At 42.3% G+C, this 16,154-nt stretch overlaps 1 protein-coding gene and 9 non-coding genes across 10 annotated transcripts in view; 8 read left to right on the top strand and 2 right to left on the bottom strand.

Moving 5' to 3' along the window:
• The window catches only part of LOC130222020 (gastrula zinc finger protein XlCGF57.1-like), a 752,525-nt gene that overhangs the window by 416,964 nt on the left and 319,407 nt on the right, over positions 1-16,154 (bottom strand). The window lies entirely within an intron of this gene.
• On the bottom strand, positions 899-970 carry trnaq-uug (transfer RNA glutamine (anticodon UUG)). Its single transcript has one exon. It is a non-coding gene; the product is annotated as a tRNA-Gln (tRNA).
• trnas-uga (transfer RNA serine (anticodon UGA)) lies at positions 1,831-1,912 on the top strand. The gene has a single exon. It is a non-coding gene; the product is annotated as a tRNA-Ser (tRNA).
• Positions 2,515-2,587, top strand: trnak-uuu (transfer RNA lysine (anticodon UUU)). The gene has a single exon. It is a non-coding gene; the product is annotated as a tRNA-Lys (tRNA).
• Positions 3,218-3,289, top strand: trnah-gug (transfer RNA histidin (anticodon GUG)). The gene has a single exon. It is a non-coding gene; the product is annotated as a tRNA-His (tRNA).
• trnak-uuu (transfer RNA lysine (anticodon UUU)) lies at positions 4,101-4,173 on the top strand. Its single transcript has one exon. It is a non-coding gene; the product is annotated as a tRNA-Lys (tRNA).
• trnas-aga (transfer RNA serine (anticodon AGA)) lies at positions 4,458-4,539 on the top strand. The gene has a single exon. It is a non-coding gene; the product is annotated as a tRNA-Ser (tRNA).
• On the top strand, positions 4,888-4,969 carry trnas-cga (transfer RNA serine (anticodon CGA)). The gene has a single exon. It is a non-coding gene; the product is annotated as a tRNA-Ser (tRNA).
• On the top strand, positions 15,558-15,629 carry trnaq-cug (transfer RNA glutamine (anticodon CUG)). The gene has a single exon. It is a non-coding gene; the product is annotated as a tRNA-Gln (tRNA).
• Positions 15,738-15,811, top strand: trnai-aau (transfer RNA isoleucine (anticodon AAU)). Its single transcript has one exon. It is a non-coding gene; the product is annotated as a tRNA-Ile (tRNA).

The raw sequence follows: 16,154 nt of genomic DNA, 5'->3' as shown, positions 1-16,154 counted from the left end.
CTATTCATAAACTGGATAACAACTACATGCAGACAATAACAACAAACATCTTGGTGGTCAATGTTCTGAAAACTTGTTGAAGATTTGTTGCATATCTACTAATACACTGTTGAACATCTAGAACCTAAATTGGTAACACTTATCTTACCGAAAGTTTAATAAATGTTTACATGCTGTAGACATTGTATTAATTGCCTAAGAACATTTAAAGACAATCTACAGATACTATCCAGATGACAGTAAACAGATAAGAACTTGAAAAGTAACTTACGGTCAGCAGACTATCTAAAGGGGGACCATCAAAATAAAGTGTTACCCGGTTCCTTTTCGTTGGCATCTTGTTGAAGGCATACAAAAAATCCATGACAAATTATAGCCGAAATGGCCCAGTGGCCAAGGGATAAGGCATCAACCTCCGGGGCTTGGGATTGTTGGTTCAAATCCCATCTGGGTTGTCTTTGAAGGTCTCACTTCAATTTGGGAGCAATGTTTGGTGGATGAAACACGGTAGCTGTGAAAACCTTCTTGAGATGTGTTTGCATGTCATTAACTTCCTGCATTGCCATGCATATTACCTGTTATGACTAAAAGGGTAACGAGATACCTAACGCGAAAGGCCATTTTGAATCCTGCATGGTGCCTAAAGAGAAGAGACTGTGTACAAACACAAAAATGGTGCTTACATATAAAGCTGGTGGGTTGTTCAAGATCCGTAAACAAATCTAACAACCCAATCATTGCCGCTCCTTTTTTTGTCTGTATAATTGTACATGTTAGACTGATTTAGATCAGAAGTCCACTAAATATTCATTCACTAAAGTCACAGCAAAAGCTACTACAATTAACATAGAAACATCATGGATAGCACAGCACCGCTGCTTTTTCTATGACTGTCGTAGGACTCATCCGGGATTTGAACCCTGGACCTCTCGCACCAAAAGCGAGAATCATACCCCTAGACCAACAAGCCCAGTAGAAGCAGTCTGCAGTGCCACAAAAAATTCTGTGAGACCGATCCAATCTACTCTTTGTTTATGTTGTTTTTGTTACGTGTGTCAACAACTCCCTGGAGGCATATTACAGTTCACAGTAAGTATAAAACAGTCCAGTGGCCTAATGGATAAGGCACCAGCCTTCGAAGCTGGGGATTGTGGGTTTAAAGTACCAACTGGGTTGTCTTTGATGCAGTTCCTTTTAGGTTGACTGTGCAAGACAATCCAGTATTACCTTTAAAAAGCTAGGTTCATACCCTTAGGTCAAAAAGACATGACAATGGAAAACTCCTCAGAGAAGCTGTTTTGTCATTAGGTGTACACATCAGATCGTCTGAATGCAATATGGCATAGGGATCCTAAAGAACTGTTTTCTGAGTAACAAGAACTTCCTGAGCCATACATCAGATATGACAAAGGATAATGTTGACCCAGTGGCCTAATGGATAAGGCATCAGCCATCGAAGCTGGGGATTGTGGGTTCAAGTACCATCTGGGTTGTCTTTGTTGGGTTACATTTAAGTTGTGTAAAACAATTCCGACTGGTCTTCTCAAAACTTAGGCGTGATGATCTGAGGACAATAGTTAGCTTCGAATTCTCAGACTTGCTGCACACTTCAAATAAGATTCATCCAATCTTGCTTGAATCTCACTGTCACGTTACAAACCTAAATGGTTCCGCTAAGCTTTGGTAATGAAGATCTTGACTTCAAGTACCCCGTGGCTTTCAAGCAATGCTTGTGCCGCTTTTTACAACCTCAGGCCATTTATGCCCCAACTGTGCTGCGTTCAATGTTGCCCACATTCAGCAGAAAAAGTCAACGAGCTGCCACCATGTGTAGTCGTGGCCGAGAGGTTAAGGCAATGCACTTGAAATCCATTGGGGTCTCCCCGCGCAGGTTCGAACCCTGCCGACTACGGAACAGCCAGCTGCTTTTGCTTTTTCTCTCTGTGAGAGGAACTGTGGCTTTTGCGACGTTTGGTTGCGGGCCTGCGTGTTTAATCCCATATTGAATAATTCAAGTCCAGCGACTAGTCGCAATTTAGCTTTTATTGTAGTCCCTACACTCTGATGTTGCCTAGAGAAACGTTCAATAAATCGACAGCAACATCTTGTACGGCTCATCAAGATTGGGATTTGATAGTTTTTTTTCCAAGTCGCCCAGTCCTTTTTGGCTGTCCCTTTGTGGCACATTTTCCCCACTCCATCTGCTTCTGGAGAGTTGCTTTATGCACAGCTCTTTTCAAGACTGATGCTAGCACAGTTCCAAAAGGCCCAGGCGAAATGTGCTTTTGGCCATGCTTTTGGACCATGGCTTTGGTAACACCTAATGACTTCAAGGTCTTTCACGGTGCAGCTCAGCAGTGGCATGGCACAACTCTGAAACGCCGTTTCCTGGAGGACGCCTGCATCTGTTTTTTTTAAGAGGACGCAGGTCTGTGCTGTGAAGAGAAAGTGTTGTTAGCCGGCAAGGGGCTTGCAGAGGTCCAACTCCGCAAACAGGTGCTTCAGCAGACAGGAGCCCGGATAGCTCAGTCGGTAGAGCATCAGACTTTTAATCTGAGGGTCCAGGGTTCAAGTCCCTGTTCGGGCGAAGGCCTGTCTGTTCGTCAGAGACCTCATTGTTCTTTTCATATCACTTGGTGGCTGTCCATTGTGGTGTGGCCTGCGAGAGCACGTTGCTCTGAATTCAGATCATCAGCTTTTGTGGAAAGAGTGCCCATGAAGTTAGCTGAGTTTGTTAGATTAGAGAGCTATGCTGTCCCTGCTTCCCAGAGATTGTACGGAAAAGTTGCACTAGAGCTAGTGCACCTTCCTCTACCCCTGTTGACCCTGTGCTTGGTTGCCACCTCAGCAGGAGAGAGAAAGCAGATGTCTGTAGTCGTGGCCGAGTGGTTAAGGCGGTGGACTAGAAATCAATTGGGGATTCCCTGCACAGGTTCGAATCCTGCCGACTACGTTGTTTTGCACGTCCACTTATGTTGTTGTTCTCTTTTCTTTCAAGCCTCCTATACGTAATTGGAATCCTCCTCTGCAACTCACAAACAAACCCCTGTCACTTAGTGACCAGGCAGCTGTGGGTGAGCGACAGTGGTTTGCCGCGACCGTACAGTCATCCGTACTCTGTGTTGTGGCCAGAGAAATCCCAGTTTGAATCACGGTCACAAACCAGTGTCCCTTAGTGTCCAGGCAGCTGCAGAGCTTATCGGTGAGCGAACGGTGTGCCGTGATCGTATAGTGGTCAGTACTCTGTGTTGTGGCCGCAGCAACCCTGGTTCGAATCCGGGTCACGGCAGCGTGTTCCTGTTAACTGCGAGCAATGCTTGTGCTGCTTTTTACAACCTCAGGCCATTTATGCCCCAACTGTGCTGCGTTCAATATTGCCCACATTCAGCAGAAAAAGTCAACGGGCTGCCACCATGCGTAGTCGTGGCCGAGAGGTTAAGGCGATGGACTTGAAATCCATTGGGGTCTCTTCGCGCAGGTTCGAACCCTGCCGACTCAGGAACAGGCAGATGTTTTTGCTTTTTCTCTCTGTGAGAGGAACTGTGGCTTTTGCGACGTTTGGTTGCGGGCCTGCATGTTTAATCCCATATTGAATAATTCAAGTCCAGCGACTAGTCGCAATTTAGCTTTTTTGTAGTCCCTACACTCTGATGTTGCCTAGAGAAACGTTCAATAAATCGACAGCAACATCTTGTACGGCTCATCAAGATTGGGATTTAATAGTTTTTTTTCCAAGTCACCGAGTCCTTTTTGGCTGTCCCTTTGTGGCACATTTTCCCCACTCCATCTGCTTCTGGAGAGTTGCTTTATGCACAGCTCTTTTCAAGACTGATGCTAGCACAGTTCCAAAAGGCCCAGGCGAAATGTGCTTTTGGCCATGCTTTTGGACCATGGCTTTGGTAACACCTAATGACTTCAAGGTCTTTCACGGTGCAGCTCAGCAGTGGCATGGCACAGCTCTGAAACGCCGTTTCCTGGAGGACGCCTGCATCTGTTTTTTTTAAGAGGATGCAGGTCTGTGCTGTGATGAGAAAGTGTTGTCAGCCGGCAAGGGGCTTGCAGAGGGCCAACTCCGCAAACAGGTGCTTCTGCAGACAGGAGCCCGGATAGCTCAGTCGGTAGAGCATCAGACTTTTAATCTGAGGGTCCAGGGTTCAAGTCCCTGTTCGGGCGAAGGCCTGTCTGTTCGTCAGAGACGTCATTGTTCTTTTCATATCACTTGGTGGCTGTCCATTGTGGTGTGGCCTGCGAGAGCACGTTGCTCTGAATTCAGATCATCAGCTTTTGTGGAAAGAGTGCCCATGAAGTTAGCTGAGTGTGTTAGATTAGAGAGCTATGCTGTCCCTCCTTCAAAGAGATTGTACGGAAAAGTTGCACTAGAGCTAGTGCACCTTCCTCTACCCCTGTTGACCCTGTGCTTGGTTGCCACCTCAGCAGGAGAGAGAAAGCAGATGTCTGTAGTCGTGGCCGAGTGGTTAAGGCGATGGACTAGAAATCCATTGGGGTTTCCCCTCGCAGGTTCGAATCCTGCCGACTACGTTGTTTTGCACGTCCACTTATGTTGTTGTTCTCTTTTCTTTCAAGCCTCCTATACGTAATTGCAATCCTCCTCTGCATCTCACAAACAAGCCCCTGTCACTTAGTGACCAGGCAGCTGTGGGTGAGCAACAGTGGTTTGCCGCGACCGTACAGTGATCCGCACTCTGTGTTGTGGCCAGAGAAATCCCAGTTTGAATCCCGGTCACAGCAACGCGTACCTGTTAACGGAAAGCTATGCTGGGCTGAGTTTTCATCACCTCAGGCCACGGCTGGATTTCTCACCCCAACCTCTGCTGTATCTAGTGTTGCCCACATCTGGCCAACAGAGTGGACGAGTCAAGGCCAAGTGTAGTCGTGGCCGAGAGGTTAAGGCGATGGACTCGAAATCCATTGGGGTCTCCCCGCGCAGGTTCGAACCCTGCCGACTACGTCGGTTGGTATTTCCACAAAGTCCACTTGCTGTTTTTGCTCATTGCCCCCTAAAGGAAATGCCGTCCTACTCTGAATCTCGAAAACAAACTGCAAAAGACCCCTCTATCAAACTCATTAAGTTTGCAGACGACACTACTGTTATCGGCCTCATCCAGAACGGTGACGAGTCTGCATACAGACAAGAAGTGGAGCGGCTCGCGTTATGGTGCAGATACAACAACCTGGAGCTGAACACGCTCAAAACAGTGGAGATGATAGTGGACTTCAGGAGAAAACCCCCTGCACTCCCCCCACTCACCATAATGAACAGCACTGTGGCTGCAGTAGAGTCATTCAGGTTCCTGGGCACCACCATCTCTCAGGATCTGAAGTGGGACATTCATATAGACTCTATTGTGAAGAAAGCCCAGCAGAGACTGTACTTCCTTCGTCAGTTGAGGAAGTTCAACCTGCCACAGGAGCTACTCGTACAGTTCTACTCAGCTGTCATCCAATCCATCCTCTGCACTTCAATCACCGTCTGGTTCGGCTCAGCTGCCAAACCCGACCTCTGTAGACTACAGCGAATAGTCCGGACTGCTGAACGAATCACTGGCACAACCCTTCCTACACTTCAAGAACTGTACTCTTCCAGACTGAGTAAAAGGGCTCGCAAAATCACTCTGGACGCCTCACACCCAGCACACTACCTGTTCGAACTGTTACCGTCTGGTCGGCGCTTCAGAGCACCAAGCACAAAAACAGCCAGACACAGGAAAAGTTTCTTTCCTCAGGCTGTCTACCTTATGAACAGTTAAATATTCCCCTACTGTGCAATAAATATGTGCAATACTTTCTCATACGCACTTGTACACAGCACCTTATATCGATATACAATGCAATACTTTCTACATTCGCACTTGTACACAGCACCTTATAACCTGTATATTTATAACAATCTGTACATACAACTCAACATCCAGGTTTCTTCACTAACCGCATCTGTTTAATGTTCATCATTTTTTATTATTATTATTTTTTTTTTTCAGATTTATTTTGTGTTGTCACATGTCACTTTATGTAAACTGGAAGCTTCTGTAGCCAAAACAAATTCCTTGTGTGTGTGAAGCACACTTGGCAATAAAACTGATTCTGATTCTGAAACCAGTGTCCCTTAGTGTGCAGGCAGCTGCAGAGCTTATCGGTGAGCGAGCGGTGTGCCGTGGTCATGTAGTGGTCAGTACTCTGCGTTGTGGCCGCAGCAACCCCGGTTCGAATCCGGGTCACGGCAGCGTGTTCCTGTTAACTGCGAGCAATGATTGTGCTGCTTTTTACAACCTCAGGCCATTTATGCCCCAACTGTGCTGCGTTCAATCTTGCTCACATTCAGCAGAAAAAGTCAACGGGCTGCCACCATGCGTAGTTGTGGCCGAGAGGTTAAGGCGATGGACTTGAAATCCATTGGGGTCTCCCTGGTCAGGTTAGAACCCTGCCAACTACGGAACAGCCAGCTGCTTTTGCTTTTTCTCTCTGTGAGAGGAACTGTGGCTTTTGCGACGTTTGGTTGCGGGCCTGCATGTTTAATCCCATATTGAATAATTCAAGTCCAGCGACTAGTCGCAATTTAGCTTTTTTTGTAGTCCCTACACTCTGATGTTGCCTAGAGAAACGTTCAATAAATCGACAGCAACATCTTGTACGGCTCATCAAGATTGGGATTTGATAGGTTTTTTTCCAAGTCACCCAGTCCTTTTTGGCTGTCCCTTTGTGGCACATTTTCCCCACTCCATCTGCTTCTGGAGAGTTGCTTTATGCACAGCTCTTTTCAAGACTGATGCTAGCACAGTTCCAAAAGGCCCAGGCGAAATGTGCTTTTGGCCATGCTTTTGGACCATGGCTTTGGTAAAACCTAATGACTTCAAGGTCTTTCATGGTGCAGCTCAGCAGTGGCATGGCACAGCTGTGAAACGCCGTTTCCTGGAGGACGACTGCATCTGTTTTTTTTTAAGAGGACGCAGGTCTGTGCTGTGATGAGAAAGTGTTGTCGGGGGGTAAGGGAGATCTTGACTTCAAGTACCTCGTGGCTTTCAACTAATGGTCTCTTATTAGGTGGATGATGATGAAATGCAAACAAGAAAATAGCTGCAGAAATGTTGTGATTTCAAGTTAATGAGAGTGGCCTTGTTTGGAATTTGAAACTCAAAACCAGTCACACCCTACGCGAGAACCATACCCCAGGACCAATGAGACACGAATGTGGATGATTGCACAAAGAAAATGTTTGACCATTAGTTGCACACACCTTTTTTGATGAAATGCAAACTGGCATCGAGATCCTAAAGTGCAGTTTTCCATGTGTTGGCATCTTGTTGAAGGCATACAAAAGATCCATGACAAATGATTGGCGAAATGGCCCAGTGGCCTAATGGATAAGGCATCAACCTCCGGGGCTTGGGATTGTTGGTTCAAGTCCCATCTGGGTTGTCTTTGAAGGTCCCACTTCAATTTGGGAGCAATGTTTGGTGGATGAAACACGGTAGCTGTGAAAACCTTCTTGAGATGTGTTTGCATGTCATTAACTTTCTGCATTGCCATGCATATTACCTATTATGACTAAAAGGGTAACGAGATACCTAACGCGAAAGGCCATTTTGAATCCTGCATGGTGCCTACAGAGAAGAGACTGTGTACAAAGACAAAAATTGTGCTTACATATAAAGCTGGTGGGTTGTTCAAGATCCATAAACAAATATAACAACCCAATCATTGCCGCTCCTTTTTTGTCTGTATAATTGTACATGTTAGACTGATTTAGATCAGAAGTCCACTAAATATTCATTCACTAAAGTCACAGCAAAAGCTGCTACAATTAACATAGAAACACCATGGATAGCACAGCACCACTGCTTTTTCTATGACTGTCGTAGGGCCCGCCCGGGATTTGAACCCGGGACTTCTCGCACCCAAAGCAAGAATCATACCCCTAGACCAATGAGCCCTGAAGAAGCAGTCTGCAGTGCCACAAAAAATTCTGTCAGACCGATCCAATCTACTCTTTGTTCATGTTGTTTTTGTTACGTGTGTCAGCAACTCCCTGTAGGCATATTACAGTTCACAGTAAGTATAAAACAGTCAAGTGGGCTAATGGATAAGGCACCAGCCTTCGAAGCTGGGGATTGTGGGTTTAAAGTACCAACTGGGTTGTCTTTGATGCAGTTCCTTTTAAGTTGACTGTGCAAGACAATCCAGTGTTACCTTTAAAAAGCTAGGTTCATACCCTTAGGTCAAAAAGACAAGACAATGGAAAACTCCTCAGAGAAGCTGTTTTGTCATTAGGTGTACACATCAGATCGTCTGAATGCAATATGGCATAGGGATCCTAAAGTACTGTTTTCTGAGTAACAAGAACTTCCTAAGCCATACATCAGATATGACAAACGCTAGTGATGACCCATTGGCCTAATGGATAAGGCATCCGCCTTCGGAGCTGGGGATTGTGGGTTCAAGTCCCATCTGGGTTGTCTTTGTTGGGTTACATTTAAGTTGTGTGAAACAATTCCGACTGGTCTTCTCAAAACTTAGGCGTGATGATCTGAGGACAATAGTCAGCTTTGAATTCTCAGACTTGCTGCACACCTTAAATAAGATTCATCCAATCTTGCTTGAATCTCACTGTCACGTTACAAACTTAAATGGTTCCGCTGAGCTTTGGTAATGGAGATCTTGACTTCAAGTACCCCGTGGCTTTCAACTATTGGTCTCTTGTTAGGTGGATGATGATGAAATGCAAACAAGAAAATAGCTGCAGAAAGGTTGTGATTTCAAGTTAATGAGAGTGGCCTTGTCTGGAATTTGAAACTCAAGACCAGTCACACCATACGCGAGAACCACACCCCAGGACCAATGAGACATGAATGTGGATGATTGCACAAAGAAAATGTTTGACCATTAGTTGCACACATCTTATTTGACGGAATGCAAACTGGCATCGAGATCCTAAAGTGCAGTTTTCCATGTGTTGGCATCTTGTTTAACTGCATTAGTGAAAATAACCAACGATTTACTCTTAGCTGCTGACCAAGGGTACATCTCGCTATTAGTTCTACTCGATCTTAGTGCGGCATTTGACATCATTGACCATGGTATCCTTATTAATCGCTTAAAGTCTACAGGTGTCCAGGGACAGGCCCTACAATGGTTTAAGTCATACTTATCTGACCGTTACCAGTTTGTGAATATTAATGGACAGCCTTCACAAATCAGCCCAGTAAAATACGGGGTGCCTCAAGGATCAGTTTTAGGCCCTTTGCTGTTTACAATATACATGCTACCCCTGGGAGACATTATTAGAAGACATGGGATCAGCTTTCACTGCTATGCAGATGATACTCAATTATATATTTCAACTAAACCTGACGAGACGTCTAATCTGTCCAAGCTAACTGAGTGTATTAAAGATGTTAAAGACTGGATGACCAACAATTATCTTCTCTTAAACTCAGACAAAACAGAATTATTACTTATTGGGCCTAAATCCTGTACACAGCAGATCTCACAACTCGACCTACAATTAGAGGGATACAAAGTTAGCGTTAGCTCTACTATAAAAGATCTGGGTGTCATATTAGACAGCAATTTAACTTTTAAAAATCATATATCCCATGTCACAAAAACTGCTTTCTTTCATCTGAGAAATATCGCTAAGTTACGAAGTATGCTATCCATCTCAGATGCAGAAAAGCTAGTCCATGCTTTTATGACTTCTAGGCTGGACTACTGTAATAAAAATCCTCCATCTTTTTTTTCTTTTATGTACCAGATTAAATCTCTTATACTTGTTATTGTGTCTGCTATATCTCTGCCTATTACACCATAAGCCTGATAAGTTGTGATAAGAGTGGGAACTACCTTTTTAAGTCTGTTTGCTAAAATCTTTGCTAATATCTTATAATCTGTATTAAGCATGCTTAAAGGTCTATAATTTTGCAAATCATCTTTATCACCTTTATTTTTATAAATTATTTTAATCATTCCTTTCTTCATACTCTCACTCAACTCTCCTTTTTTAAAAATAGCAATAAAAAGATCTTTTAAGATTGGAATTAAAACATCTTTAAAAGTCTTATAAAACTCGGATGATAAACCATCTAAACCAGGGCTTTTCCCATTGCTTAATTGTGTTATAGCTTCATTTATCTCATCTTCAGTTATATCACTATCACACCGTTTTTTATCCTCTTCACTTACTTTAACCTTTATTTGATTCAATAAAAAATCCTTATCTTCTTCATGAACTCCTTCTCCCTTAAACAAAATTCCATAGAAATCTTTAACTGTTCTTAAAATACTTTCTTCATCTTTGACATTTTCCCTTTTATTGAGACATTCTTTATCAAATCGGCTTTTTGTCGTGTTTTTTCTAAATCATAAAAGAACTTTGTACTTCTTTCTCCTTCCACTGTATTTTTCATCTTGCTTCTTATTCTAGCTCCCATACATTTTTCCTCTTCTACTTTTTTCAGTTTCTCTTCTAATATCACTATTCTCCTAATATCCATATTTCCTTCTGTTATCTTTTCCATTTCATTCTCCCATTCTTTGTTTAATTGTCTTTCTTTAGCTCGTTTAGCTTTCTGCATTTTCTTTGAACATTCTATTGAGAATCTTTTGGCCTCTAATTTGACATTGTCCCACCACACACTTATTTCTTCATCATATAACTCATCATTTACACTATTAATAATAATATTTTCCATTTCAATTTTATAAAAATCATTCTTTAAGAGCTCTGTATTAAACACCCATACACCTGGTCCTCTTTCAACTCCACTGAAATCCATCATGACATACAAAAAATCATGGTCACTACAGCTAAAAATCTTGTAAAAAATCTTTGAAATAAAAGATTCTAATCTTCTTGTACATAAAACATAGTCTAATCTACTTTGTTTTAAAACTGTATTCACCCACTGCCTTCTTGAGTATTCTCTTTTGGCTCTATTTCTCTCTCTTCATACATCTACATATTTATGTTTTTCAATCATGTATTTCAGTTCTTTTCTTCCAACATCTGCTCTATAAACCATATAATCATCTACATCTATCCTTTCTAAAACAGTATTAAAATCTCCTAAGACAATAACATTATTCCATCCACTCATTAAAACACTTAGGTTCTTAAAAAACGTAACTCTTTCCAGGTCTTGATTTGGAGCATGGATGTTACATATTGTTATTTCTTCACCGTTATTTATAATTTTAATAGTTAAGATCCTTCCATAGTTATCTTTAAATAAAACATCAAATGAACATCCTATTCCTCTTCTAATTAATATTGCCATGCCTTTTTTCTTATTTGGGTCATTATTATACAATATTTCCCCATCCCAACATTTTTTTAATTCATTAATAATCGTTTCATTCCATCCAGTCTCTTGTATACATATTATATCACATTTTTCTGTTAAAGCAATTACATTTTCAGACTTTACTTTAGATGACAGCCCTCTTACATTAATTGAAACCAAACATAAGTTGTTCATTAGAAATATAAAAGAAAACAAGCCATCCAAACAGAAGAAAATCCAAATTAAACAAACCATCAATCATTTGTAGTCTTTTTTATCTAAAATCTTAGATCAGTTCTGTCAGTTTTTAGTTTTGCTTTTGCTTCTTTTCTTAATTTCTGTTTCTTAAGTACTTGCTGAATATTTATTTGTACAGTTTTTCTGCGTCTTCTGTTTATGCTGTCTATTGTTCTGTCTTTAGTCCCAATATTTATTTCATCATTATCATCATCGCTTACCTCTTCATCAATTCTGCTTTCTGTATTTTCACCCGCTGCTCCTTGTTCTTTTTCCATGTCCTGTCCATCATCTTTCATTAGATGTTGTGCCTCAGTCCTTACTGTATCTCCTTCATCCTCTTCACTCATAGCCTGCTCCTCTTCTTGTTCATTCAAACCATCCGCTGTTAAATCCTGTGCTTCCTCCTCACTTTCTTCATAGCTTGATTTCTCCATTGGTTTATGCAGTTCCATAACTCCAGTCTCTTCCTCATCCGATTCACATCTGCACCACAATGTTGTCTTTTTGCAGCCTTGGCACCGTGGGGCTTTACAGTCCCGCGCAAAATGCCCCTGCTCCAGACATTCTCTACACACAAATTGTGGGCAGTCTTTTTTTTCATGTTCAGTGCTTCCACATAATCTGCATGTTTTTATCTGCTGATCATGTATCACTCTAAAATATTTTGGTCCTTCCTCTGTATCAAATTTGACGTTGTAAAGTCATGACTTCTTTCGGAAATTTCACCCTGATGAACCTTGTTCCATCAGCCACAGTTGTTCCTGGATGATATCTTCTTCTTAGTGGGAGAATTGGAGAAACTCCCCAGTCCACAAGCTTTTGGATGATTTCACTATCTTGAATATAATTTAAAAAAGAAACCATTCTCTCAGTTGCGCAGAGTTTTGATATCTCACAGAATTGTTGATTAATCATGAGTCCATCTATTAAATGATCACAGTCTGTTTCATTTTCCATTGTGAGTTCATAGTCAAAACTTGATTTTTTTCTCAGTCCAAACAATTTTCCAACTCCAGTCTTTCCTTCCACAGCCTTTATAATCATAACTACTGTGATATTTTCAGGATCTTTCACAGTCATTGTCAAAGTTGTTTCTTTTTTATATTGTCTCTGAAATCTTGCTTGACTTTTCAGTTTGTTTATCATCTCTTTTCTTTGACTTGTTTGTAGGGTGTTTTCCAAACGTTCAGCAATTGCTTTACCTTTAGTTTGTTGTTTTTCTCCACTTCCTCCTCTACTTGTGTCTGACTTATTTTTCCTCCTTCTTGCCACAACAGTTGCCCATGTGTCATCATTGTCGATGTCCTTGTTTAAATCTCTTGAATTGTTATCTTCAGGAGTAGCTTTGTCCGTGTTGCCATAGTCCATATTCAGTTCCTGTTCCTTTACCGGGGTGTCCATCCTTTCAAAAGGTTTTAACCCCAAACAGATAACACTGTCTGGGGTTTAACTAAAACTAAACAAAATTAATACAACTTATTTCTGTCAAAATCAAGAAAAAAACAATAAAGAAAATCAAAATGGGAGAGCCTTTCTCTCCCTACTGCCACCTCACACTTCCTTGAAAGCAGTGACTCAGTCAAACTCAAGGGGGAGTGCTCAGGGTGGTATGGCCGTAAGCGAGAGCAGCCGTCAAGAGTTGGCTATTTAAAAATAGGCGCAGCACCAGGAGCCGGGCGCAGCTCAGCTTGCCTTGACTCAGCACCGACAGAAACAACGCCTGTGGGCCCTCAATAGTTTACCTCTTTTTTTTTTTTTTTTTTTAATTTATTCATTGATTTTCTTTTTTGGCAAATGAAGGAATTCAAAAAGCTTACAGCACCTGGTATTCCCAAGCGGTCTCCCATCCAAGTACTAACCAGGCCCAACCCTGCTTTGCTTCCGAGTTCAGATGAGATCAGGCATGCTTTTTTTTTTCTTTTTTTATTAAAAATAATTTTCAAATACAATAAAACAATACATTGAGTGACTTTTCAAACATCAAAAATAAAATAAAAAAATAATTATATAAAATACATTCATTTGTATTTGTCCCACATCCAGGTAACACCATTAGTCGTCAAATTGCCTAGAATAGCATGCTTTTCTTTTGAAGGTCCTACCTAGTAATGCTCCAGTAAATGTGTGAGGAGCCCTGCATGCCGAATGACGAGTTACTCAGAAATCAATGCACATTGGCCTTGCCTTGGATGGACCTTCTGCTACTTTCCTGCAAGGCCAGTTTTTTAATTCATCATCTTCATCTCGGGCAGCAGCTCTACACCATCTTGAGGTTCCATAATGTAATGGATAGCACTCTGCATCCAGCGATCTAAATTCAAATCTAGATGGGACCTGTTTTTTTTTTTTTGCCAGCACCGCACAAAAAAGCTAAAATTGCATTCCATTCCCTTGAAGGCCAGAGAATAACAGTTACTATGGGTTTTCTAGGACCCTCAAGTCCAGCTGCTTCACCCTCAAGTCCACCTGCTTCCATTTGACCAAAACGCTATCTTTCTCCCAGGTGGTCACATCGCTTCTGGTGATGATTCCTATGGGCTAATCGACAGCACTCTGCTATATATTTAGTGCTTTGATTTCCCACTGCGGACGCGCCATCGAATAAAAGAAAACTGTGACTTGATAGGGCTTCTGAAGGATTGCAATGATTAGTACTACACAGAACCGGCAAAGCTGACGTAAGGAAATTCACTCTAAACCCTCCAGGTGCATCCAGCTTTGCAATAAAAGCCAGTGTGAAAGGCATGAAAACAGAAGTGGATAATGCGGGCATCGATCCAGCTACCTCTCTCATGCATGCTAAGCGACCGTTCTACCATTTAAGCTAATTCCCCTTTTCACAATCAAAATTTAACATTTTAGACGTGGTTGAAAAATAAAAAAATAAGATCACATCTGTTCTGTGGTGGCTTCTTTGCCCTGCCTGCCATTTAGTCGTCAAATTGCTTAGAATAGCGTGCTTTTCTTTTAAAGGCCCTACCTAGTCCTGCTCCAGTAAATGTGTGAGGAGCCCTGCATACCGAATGACGAGTTACTCAGAAATCAATGCACATTGGCCTTGCCTTGGATGGACCTTCTGCTACTTTCCTGCAAGGCCAGTTTTTTAATTCATCATCTTCATCTCGGGCAGCAGCTCTACACCATCTTGAGGTTCCATAATGTAATGGATAGCACTCTGCATCCAGCGATCTAAATTCAAATCTAAATGGGACCTGTTTTTTTTTTTGCCAGCACCGCACAAAAAAGCTAAAATAGCATTCCATTCCCTTGAAGGCCAGAGAATAACAGTTACTATGGGTTTTCTAGGACCCTCAAGTCCAGCTGCTTCACCCTCAAGTCCACCTGCTTCCATTTGACCAAAACGCTATCTTTCTCCCAGGTGGTCACATCGCTTCTGGTGATGATTCCTATGGGCTAATCGACAGCACTCTGCTATATATTTAGTGCTTTGATTTCCCACTGCGGACGCGCCATCGAATAAAAGAAAACTGTGACTTGATAGGGCTTCTGAAGGATTGCAATGATTAGTACTACACAGAACAGGCAAAGCTGACGTAAGGAAATTCGCTCTAAACCATCCAGGTGCAACCAGCTTTGCAATAAAAGCCACTGTGAAAGGCATGAAAACACAAGTGGAGAATGCGGGCATCGATCCCGCTACCTCTCGCATGCTAAGCGAGCTCTCTACCATTTGAGCTAATTCCCCCTTTCACAAGCCAAATTGAACATTTTAGACGTGGTCAAAAAAGAAAAAATAAGATCACATCTGTTCTGTAGTGGCTTCTTTGCCCTGCTTGCCATTTAGTCGTCAAATTGCTTAGAATAGCGTGCTTTTTTTTTGAAGGCCCTACCTAGTCCTGCTCCAGTAAATGTGTGAGGAGCCCTGCATGCCGAATGACGAGTTACTCAGAAATCAATGCAAATTGGCCTTGCCTTGGATGGACCTTCTGCTACTTTCCTGCAAGGCCATTTTTTTAATTCATCATCTTCATGTCGAGCAGCAGCTCTCTATCATCTTAAGGTTCCATGGTGTAATGGTTAGCACTCTGGACTCTGAATCCAGTGATCCTAGTTCAAATCTCAGTGGGACCTGTTTTTATTTTGCCAGCACCGCACAAAAAAGTTAAAATAGCATCCTGTTCCCTTGACGGCCAAAGAATGACACTAACTCTGGGTTCTCCAGCACACTGGCAAGAAAACGGCCGGTTAGCTCAGTTGGTTAGAGCGTGGTGCTAATAACGCCAAGGTCGCGGGTTCGATACCCGTACTGGCCAAATTTTTACTCTCTTACTCTCTCCTACCTAGTAATGCTCCAGTAAATGTGTGAGGAGCCCTGCATGCCGAATGACGAGTTACTCAGAAATCAATGCACATTGGCCTTGCCTTGGATGGACCTTCTGCTACTTTCCTGCAAGGCCAGTTTTCTTCATCTCGGGCAGCAGTTCTACACCATCTTGAGGTTCCATAATGTAATGGATAGCACTCTGCATCCAGCAATCTAAATTCAAATCTAGATGGGACCTGTTTTTTTTTTGCCAGCACCGCACAAAAAAGCTAAAATAGCATTCCATTCCCTTGAAGGCCAGAGAATAACAGTTACTATGGGTTTTCTAGGAC

Source organism: Danio aesculapii, chromosome 4 (assembly GCF_903798145.1).
Source record: "Danio aesculapii chromosome 4, fDanAes4.1, whole genome shotgun sequence".
NCBI classification, from domain to species: domain Eukaryota; kingdom Metazoa; phylum Chordata; class Actinopteri; order Cypriniformes; family Danionidae; genus Danio; species Danio aesculapii.
Note: the sequence above shows the minus strand (reverse complement) of the source record. Positions and strands in the feature narration are given on the sequence as shown.